At 44.0% G+C, this 9647-nt stretch overlaps 1 pseudogene; it reads left to right on the top strand.

The window, feature by feature from the left end:
• The first annotated feature begins 8312 nt into the window (after nucleotides 1-8312).
• On the top strand, nucleotides 8313-9240 carry LOC100453711 (aldo-keto reductase family 1 member B1-like; annotated as a pseudogene).
• The last annotated feature ends 407 nt before the right edge of the window (nucleotides 9241-9647 follow it).

Here is a 9647-nt window from a genome sequence, read left to right as displayed (position 1 = left end):
TCTAATAAAAATACTGCCTTAATGACAGCACAGAGAGACTCCTTGACTCAAATGAAAAAAATCTTTGGTAATGTAATTAATCATCTTCTTGGTTTTACCGTAAGTGGATTTTCTTCATTCAAAGCTGGCTTGTAATGTTGGTGTGGGACTGCAAGCAGGAAGTGATAGTGTCTGTGAATCTGCTGACCCTGGTCTATCTCTTAGAGTTCACTTTCAACATAAAGCTTTTCTTTTGTCAAAAGCCCAGTGTCATAGTATTGGCTTCTAGCGCATCAGGCATCAAGCCCCTTTTGCTCAATAATATTAGCATCAGATCCCATAAGTTAGGGACTCAGTCCCACAATCCCACCTCACTTCAGATGCCAATCACAAATCTGAGCCTCCTGTACTTCTGATTGATCAGCTATACACATCAGGGGTTTCCACAATTCCCTCCATGGGTCCAATAATTTGCTAGAATGGCTCACAGAACTCAGGAAAAATATTTTACATTATTACAGTTTTACTATAAAGGATACAACTCAGGAACAGCTGAATAGGAGAGATGCATAGGACAAGATATTGAGGATGGGGAGGCATGGAGCTTCCATACGTCTCTGGGCATTCACCCTCCCAGCATCTCAAAGTGTTAATCAATCCAGAAGCTCTTTGAGTCCCATTGTTTAAAGGGTTTTTGTGGAGTTTTCATTACATAAACATGGTTAATTTAATCATTGACCATTGATAACTGAACTCAGACTCCAGCCCCTCTCCCTTTCCCAGAGGTGGAGGGTCTGAAAGTTCCAACTCTCTAATCTAATTCTACAGTGGGTTCCTCTGGCAACCACACTCCCACCTCCAACAGTCATCGCAGTAGCTTAAACTCAGGTGTGTTCCAAAGGTCCTCATTAAGAATAAAGAAAGATAGTCCCATCACTCAGGAAATTTCAAGGATTTTAGGAGCTCTCTTTCAGAAACCAGGGACAAAGGCCAAATATATATTTTTATTATACCAATGTAGAAACTGCATCAAGACCACAAGGCTCAGCTCCTCTGGTCTCAATTCTGTCAGATTATTCACCTCTTGAGACTTAATGGCAGCCTTTTTGTGTATCTCAAGACTTTTATGAGCCAGACAGCCCCAGTTCCACATGACTATGCTTTTGTGATGGGAAGGGAGTGGTAGACCAGGGTCAGTAGATCCACAGACTATAACTGCCCACTTGCATCTCCCACACCCACATTACAAGCAAGCTTCGCTTGAAGAAAATCCAATATACAAAAATTCAAAGATATACTTATGGAAAAACCAAAAAGGTGATTAGTTACATTACCAAAGGTTTCTTCATTTTACAAAGAAACTTCTCCAAGGGCTTATTTTTTTTTTTAATTTTTAAATTGTGGTTACAAACATATAACATTAAATTTATCATTTTAACATTTTCAAATGTACCAGTAGTGGTGAGTATATTCACATTGTTGTGCAACTCATCTCTAGAAATTTTTCATCTTGCAAAACTGAAACTCTATGCACATTAAATACTAATTCCCCCTTTCCACTCCCCTCAGCCCTTGGCAACCACGCTTCTGCTTTCTGTTTCTATGATTTTGACTACTTTAGATATCGCGTATGAGTAGAATCAATATATTTGTCCTTTCGTGACTAGCTTATTTCATTTAGCATAATCAAGTTTCATCTACGTTTTAACCTATGACAGAACTTCCTTCCTATTAAAGGATGAATAATATTTTATTATATATATATACTACATTTTATTTATTCATTCATTGGTTGATTAATATTTGGGTTGTTTCCAGCTCTTGGCTATTGTAAGCAGTGCTACAATGAACATGGGTATGCAAATAATACCTTTGAGATCTTGCTTTCAATTCTTTTGGATATGTACCCAAAAGTGAGATAGCTGGATCATGGTAATACTATTTTACATTTTCTGAGGCACCCCCACACTGTTTTCCAAATCAGCTGCACGATTTTACATTCCCTCCAACAGAAGGATTTCAATTTCTCTGCATGCTCAGCAATACTTGTTTTCTATTTTTCCAAAGGATTTTTTGGTCAAGCATGGTGGCTCATGCCTGTAATCCCAGCACTTTGTGAGGCCAAGGCAGGTGGATCACTTGAGGTCAGGAGTTTGAGACCAGGCTGGCCAGCATAGTGAAACCCCATCTCTAATAAAAAATACAAAATTAGCCAGGTGTGGTGGTGCACACTTGTAATCCTAGCTATTCGGGAGGCTGAGCCAGAAGAATCACTTCAACCTGGGAAGCAGAGTTTGCAGTGAGCCGAGATCATGCCACTGCCCTCCAGCCTAGGCAACAGAGACTCTGTGTCAAAAAAAAAAAAGGTTTTATAAAAGTGGTTAAGTCCCATACTGCCTGAAAACAGAATTCCATTTTCCTTTACACGGACACCTCATAGAAGCACCTGCACATCCACCGAATTATGGAAGAGGAGCTATGAACAGCATGAGGGAAATGTGGATGTCACCAAAGCAGGGAGGCCTAGAATGAGCTGTACAAGTCACTGGGCTTGCCGCCCGCTGGGGCTGAGCAAGGGAGACTCAACAGAGAGGGACGCAGCTATATTCATTTCCTAGGGCTTCTGTAACAAAGGACCATGAACTTTTTGACTTAAGCAACAGAAATGTATTATCTCGCAGTTCTGGAGGCCAGAAATCCAAAACCAAGGTGCTGGCAGAGCCATGCTCCCTCTGACATCAGAGGGGAGGGTCCTTCCCTGCCTCTCTCCCAGCTTCTGGTGGTCATCAGCAATCCTATTCTGTGACTTGTGCTGCAGCACTTCAATCTTTGCCTCTCTTATTGAATAGTATTCTACCCTCGTGTGTCTGTATCTGGTATCCTCTTCTTATAAGGACACCAGTCATATTGGATTGTGGGCCACTAGACTGTAGTTGGACCTCATCTTAACTAGTTACATCTGAAATGATCCTATTTCCAAATTAGGTCTCATGGTAGGACTTCAATACATCTTTTTGGAGAGACATAATTCAACCCATAATAGAAGCTAACATTAACTCAAAGCATAGTGAGCGCTGGTCCTGTGCTACTTTACATGATTGTTTCACTTAAATCTGAGTACTGACATGTATGCAGGCCCCACCACTCTTGGGATATAGCCCCACCCTTGGGGTCCCTAAACCCATCACCCTGGCCTATCCCCAGCAGATTCAGTTGAGCCACTTCCTCCCATAGGAGAGGTCTCCAGTGCACTTCCTCCCATAGGAGAGGTCTCCTTCCTCTGGAAGGATCCACATGAACAAAGAAATCTGCTAGTATGCCTGGTATGCCTGCATTACTACTACATGTTATATCATTCATATTTATTATTATTTCTGCTATGTTATTTTGCCTACTCTTAGTCCCTCTGCCTCTCCACACTTTTGTTTGTCTGGTGGCTAGTTCCAGTGTAGTAAAAACCCAACCCTGGCTCTGTTCTGAAGGCTCTATCTGAAGGAAAATACACCCCACCCCATTTAAGTCCCTCTGTGGTTTTCTAGCATGACCCCAAAGTTATATCCATGATATCAGGGGAAGCTTGTGGCACAGTCCACTCCTAGAAAGGAAGTCTTGCTAGTAGATGACCATGAAAACTGGTCTGGACCCACAGTGCAAATTGATTTTTCCAATTGCATCACCAGTCGGTCCCACAGAGTCCTCCAGGAGGCCCTTCTCTTTGTGATCGCCCTTCCTCCTCCCTTCTGCCACAGTCCTTTGCCTTTTTCTCTCTAGAGGCCTGGCTCCAGGTAGAGGGGCAGCCCAGATCCTTCGGGGTCTCACAGCGGAACATGGTCAGCACCACTGTATCTCTGGCTGATAGTGATGGCTCTCACAGCATGACAGAGACTCACCGTCTGATCTGATTAAAGACCCTTTCCACCCCGTTCTGCAAGGAGAGTGCTAAAGGAAATAAAGAAGTCCCAGATGGACACACAAATTGTCCTGACACATTGGTGTAAAAAGAGCTCCTTTGACTGAACCCAAAGGAAGGGTACTGATAAGAAAAAAACGAGGCTGTGGAAAAACTATGCAGCCATAAAAAAGAATGAGATCACGTCCTTTGCAGGGACATGAGAGGAGCTGGAAGTTGTTATCCTCAGCAGACTAACACAGGAACAGAAAACCAAACACCACATGTTCTCACTTATAAGTGGAAGCTGAATGATGAGAACACATGGACACTGGCAGGGGAACAACACACACTGGGGCCTGTTGGGGTAGGGGGGAATCGGGGTAGGAAAAGCACCAGGAAGAATAGCTCATGGATGCTGGGCTTAATTCCTGGGTGATGGGTTGATCTGTGCAGCAAACCACGTAACAAATCTGCACATCCTGCACATGTACTTCAGAACTTAAAATAAAAGTTGAAGAAAAAAAAGAATGAGGCTACAGAGAGCAAGGTCATGGCCACTGTACATCGGCAGACCTATGTGCAAAGCTAGAAGCCAAGAAACAGTTACTTATTATATGTCTTCATCAGCTCAGCTGCTATATCAAAATGTCAGAGACTGGGTGGCTTAAACTACAGAAATGTATTTCTCACAGCTGTAGAGACTGGGAAGTCCAAGATCAAGACGCCAGCACTCCCGGGCTTACTTCCTAACTTGCAGATGATGTCTTCTCACTGTGTCTCGCATGGTGGGGAGACAGAGTTCTGGTTTCTCTTCTACTTCTTATAAGGACACTAATCCCGTGATGAGGGCCCCTCACGACCTCATCTAAAACCTAATCACCTCCTAAAGACTCCATCTTCACATTTATCACATTGAGAGTTAGAGCTCAACATATAAATTTTAGGAGGACACAAACGTTCAGTCCATAGTAGTTTATGACTTGAGCAAGTCACCCCACCTCTCAAAAGCTCAGTTCTCTCCTCTCCAAAGTGGGGAAATCATATCTAAGTTGACATAACATTTTAAAGAAGCTGACAGTAACCTCTCAATAAATACTCATTGTTTTGGCTCCCTCGTACAAAATTACCCTTTGACTTAAAATCTCTGGCAGCTGACACACAATTGGTGCTTCTGTTAAAAAGGCTTGAAACTACAGCTTCTGTAAGGGCTTGTTTGTTTGCTTGCTTGATTTATTTCCTTTTTGTGTTCAAAGGGAATAGCATCTTAAACTGGGCCAATCTGGTCCCAACTTCAGCAGTTGCCCATTAGCTGGGTTTCTTCCTCCTCTGTAGGGCATGCATCCGTAACTCAGTACTGAGAAGCTTCCCTGAGATCATGCCCAAAATGCCTGTTATTACTGAGATTAACACCATCATCAATCATCCACGTTCCGTGAGCATCTGCAATTGGGCGCTACACAGAGCAGGGAGGTAGACATGCCTCACAGGTTTCTCATGTGAACAGACAGGTAGAGCAAAGACAAAGGAAAGGGCAAGCCTGCATCAAGACTCTCCAGGCTTCTCCCGCCCGCAACTGTCTGATGATGAATCACAAGGGGAAATTCAACAAGCAGGAGGGCCCATTCCAGAGTGCAGGGCTCCCTGCCCTTCCCTAGAAAAATCACAGAAACTGTAGCTTTTGGTGCAGGAGTCAGAGGTGGATATGGGCTCTGTGTTCTGGCTCTTCTGTCATTCTCATTTGTGAAAAAGGGGATGGGAAGGTAGGTGGGTGTAGCAAATTGTCAGGATGCCTGTCATCTCTAAATTGCAGGATGCAATTGAAAACATAGGTCATTTTTGCTACCTAGGGCAGAGGGTAGTCTACTCTGGAGCCAGAAGGGCAGCCCAAGTACAGCAAGGTCTCTTGGGCCAAGCTGCTCTTAGGACTGGCTGATAGCTCTTGCCTTCTGAGGAAGCAGGAGTCAGGCAAAGGGCAAGAGAGGATGCTGGTGAGTCTATCAGGCAACAAATAAAGACCAGCTGTTGGAAGAGTCTGAGCGTGGAAGGAAGCAGAAAAATAGAATGGCAGCTCTTAGGAGCGTGGCCAAGGTGAGTGGTTGTTATAAGATAGAAGAGTCACTCACATTTGCAGGAATATCAGGAGAAACAATGGAGGTGGAAGGTGCCAGAAAGTAGGGCAGTTGGCACTTCCAAGTTCCAGAGGTAATCAGGAGAATAAATCTTGGTGAAGAATAAATCTCTTGGTGAAGTCAGGAAAGACCTTACAAAACTTTTCCTTCTGAATCCAGGAGCCGCTGTAAATTGCCCTGAAGCTCTGACATTCTCCCAATATTAGGTAATTTGTTTACTTGATCCAAGAATGAGGCTCTATCAAAAGACAGCCAATGAAGAAGACATTCAGTCTCTAAAAAATGGTCTTTTATTTTGAAAAAAGACAAAAGAGGTGACTAGGGGGGTCTCTGCCCCCTCCACTAGCCCCTCCACACTCCCCCGTCCTGAGATGATAACTGGCCTTGGGTCCCCAGCAGGGCAGGAGCCATGGAAGTGAATTGGACACTTCCAAATTAAGAGGCAGGTGGGTCTCCACTTCATTTCGACCGATAGCAGCAAACTTGAAGGCTTTGTTTATTAGGACAACTCTAATCATGATTTATGCACATCTGTACATTTCAATTTAACCAAAATTAAAAACTACCAGATTAGTTAAGTGTGTAATCCTGTAAATTAATTGTCAATTAGTTGCTCCCTAATGATAATGAAATGCTTACCAAATAGCATATGATCTCTGAATAGTGCCAAACAATTGATTAAAACATTTCTTCAAGAACTAACAAGGGTCCCATTTGCTCATTTTCCTTGATAAGTTATAGTATGGTCAGGACTTTGAAAAATGGGTCTGAGATTGGACTTGTGTTACGCTAAGGAAGGACAAACTTTCCAGGTGACCAGGTCAGAGGAATGCTCACCTCCACACCTGGACCCCATTACAGAGGTAGTTGAAAAGACACAGAATCTAAGTCAAGGTGCCAACCCCAGCTAGCTGCATGACCTCTGCTAAGCCTCAGTTTCTTGGTGATTAAATGGGCATGATAGTTTTTCCAATTTTAGGTTGTGGTGAGGACTAAATTAAATAAGACAGGAAATGAAGGACTTTAGAACTGTGCAGGCAGGCTTCACCTGCAAGGTAGTCAATATATATTGATGGATTGAAAACTTTAGATGAACTCTACCATTATTATTATTTTTTTCTTTTTTGAGATGGAATCTCACTCTATTGCTCAGGCTGGAGTGCAGTGGCACGATCTCAGCTCACTGCAACCTTTGCTTGCCAGGTTTAAGAAATTCTCATGCCTCAGCCTCCCAAGTAGCTGGGACCACAGGCACGTGCCACCATGCCCAGATAATTTTTCGTATTTTAGTAGAGACGGGGTTTCACCGTGTTGCTCAGGCTGGTCTATGAACTGAGCTCAGGCAATCTATCCACCTCAGACTACCAATGTGCTAGGATTACAGGCGTGAGCCACCGCGCCCGGCCTGAACTGTATCATTATTAATAAGCACCTGAGCATTGTCTCTGAGCAAGGCACTATGCTTGGGGGTGGAGATAAAGAAGGAAAGGGAGGAAAAGGAAGTAGCAGAGGAGAGGAAAAGAAATCAGATACCATCCCTTGCACTCAAAAGGACTGTAATCTAATTAGACAGCAAAAGTTGGGGAAAACAGGTATCATGATAACAATAGCCAATATTTATTGAGTGCTTTTTCCTAAGTGTCAGGCACTAGCATAAGCTCTTTATGCATTAAACTCCTCACAATCCTAAAAGAGGGTACTATTACTTTTAGCCGTGTTTTACAGATAGAAACTGAGGCACCAAGTTAAGTAACTTGCTTAGGTCACTCATTAAGTGCCAGAACTAGGATATGAGCCTCAATTCTGCACCCTTAATATTGCCTGTTGTATGGAGGGGAAGGGGGAATCAGAAGTCCTGGATTTGAGTCATTCATACTATCTATGCAGCCCTAAGCAAATCACTTTACCCCTCAGACTTGGAGACTCCTCATCTGTAAAGCGAGTTCACATTCTCCACAGCACAGTTTATGGTAATCATGAAATAAGTTGAGTGAGAGTACTTTGCATTATGGCTGGCATGTGCTGTGCATGTAATAAAGTTTAGATGCATCTGAATCTGCCTTGCCATTTATACCAGAGCTTCTGCCAGCTAAAAATGCCCCGAGCTCTCTGGGTAAAACCTGAACACTGAATGTGCTTCAGACCCTCTCTGCAATGGATTGACTCGGAGTATTTCAAACACTGCATCAGGGAATTACATATGAGCAAAGGTAGTCTACACTCAGTGGGCTATGAAATCTTTTCATAATGCATTTTACGGATGAAACATTTTGGGCATGGTTCCAGGCGGGGGTCTGGGAAGCTCAGCAGCCATGGCCAGCCACCTCAAGCTCAACAACACTGCCAAAATGCCCATCCTGAGAATGGGCAACTGGAAGTCCCCTCCAGGCCAGGTCAGTGAGGCTATGAAGGTGGCGATTGACATTGGGTACCACCACACTGATTGCACCTACACCAGAACAAGCACGAGGTGCAAGTGGCCCAGGAGAAGCTCAGGGAGCAGGTGGTGAAGTGTGAGGACCTCCTCATCATCACAAGCTGTGGTGCATGTACCATGAGAAGGGGCTGGTGAAAGGAGCCTCCCAGAAGATATTCAGCAACCTAAAGCTGGACTACATGGCCCTCTATCTTATTCACTGGCCAACTGGCTTTAAGCCTGGGAAGGAATTTTTCCCATTGGATGAATCAGGCAATATGGTTCCCAGTGACACTGACATGTGGACACATGTGCAGCCATGGAAGAGCTGGCGAAAGCTATTGGCATCTCCACCTTCAACCATCTGCAGGTCAAGAGGATCTTAAACAAGCCTGGCTCAAAGTGTAAGCTGGCAGTTAACCAGATTCAGTGTCACCTGTACCTAACTCAGGAGAACCTTTATCCAGTACTGCCAGTCCAAAGGTATCACAGTGACTGCCTGTAGCTGCCTTGGCTCTCCCGACAAGCCCTCGGCCAAACCCAAGGGCCCTTCCCTACTGGAAGATCCCAGGATCGAAGCAATCACAGCCAACCAGAATAAAACTACAGCCCAGATTCTGATCCAGTTCCCCATGCAGAGGAGCTTGGTGGTGATTCCCTAGCCTGTGACACCAAAACCCATTGCTGGGAACTTCAAGGTCTTTGACTTTGAACTGGGCAGCCAGGATATGACCACCTTACCCAGCTACAGCAGGAACTGGAGGGTCTGTGCCTTGGTGAGCTGAGCCTCCCACAAGGATTACCTCTTCCATGAAGAGTTTTGAGGCTGTGGATGCTTGCTTGTCCACAAGTGACCTACGCCTGTTTTTCCTGCCTCATTTTTTCTTGCAAATATATATGGCCTGTGTCACTCAGAGGTGGAACAGCAACCTGAAGACAGACCATTGAGGGCTTTCCTAGCTTGATGTTGGGTTTGCAGAGCAGTACCCACAGAGTAGAAGTCTCTTCCAGTTTTCTTTGCCCTTATTTTTGCCCAGCTGGGGAAAATATAACTTGAATACCCTTTGCTGACCAAGGAAAAGCAAAATGTGTGAAGTCAAAATAGTGCCACTAATAGTTGAGTTTTGATGCTTGGAACTGTAATCGTTTCAGCAAGATTTCTCTTTGCCTCAAATAAAAATGCTTTTGTGAAAAAAAACCACAACATTTTGAGCACAGATTCCTACAGGTA

The sequence above is a fragment of the Pongo abelii genome, chromosome 14, assembly GCF_028885655.2.
Source record: "Pongo abelii isolate AG06213 chromosome 14, NHGRI_mPonAbe1-v2.0_pri, whole genome shotgun sequence".
NCBI lineage: Eukaryota > Metazoa > Chordata > Mammalia > Primates > Hominidae > Pongo > Pongo abelii.
Note: the sequence above shows the minus strand (reverse complement) of the source record. Positions and strands in the feature narration are given on the sequence as shown.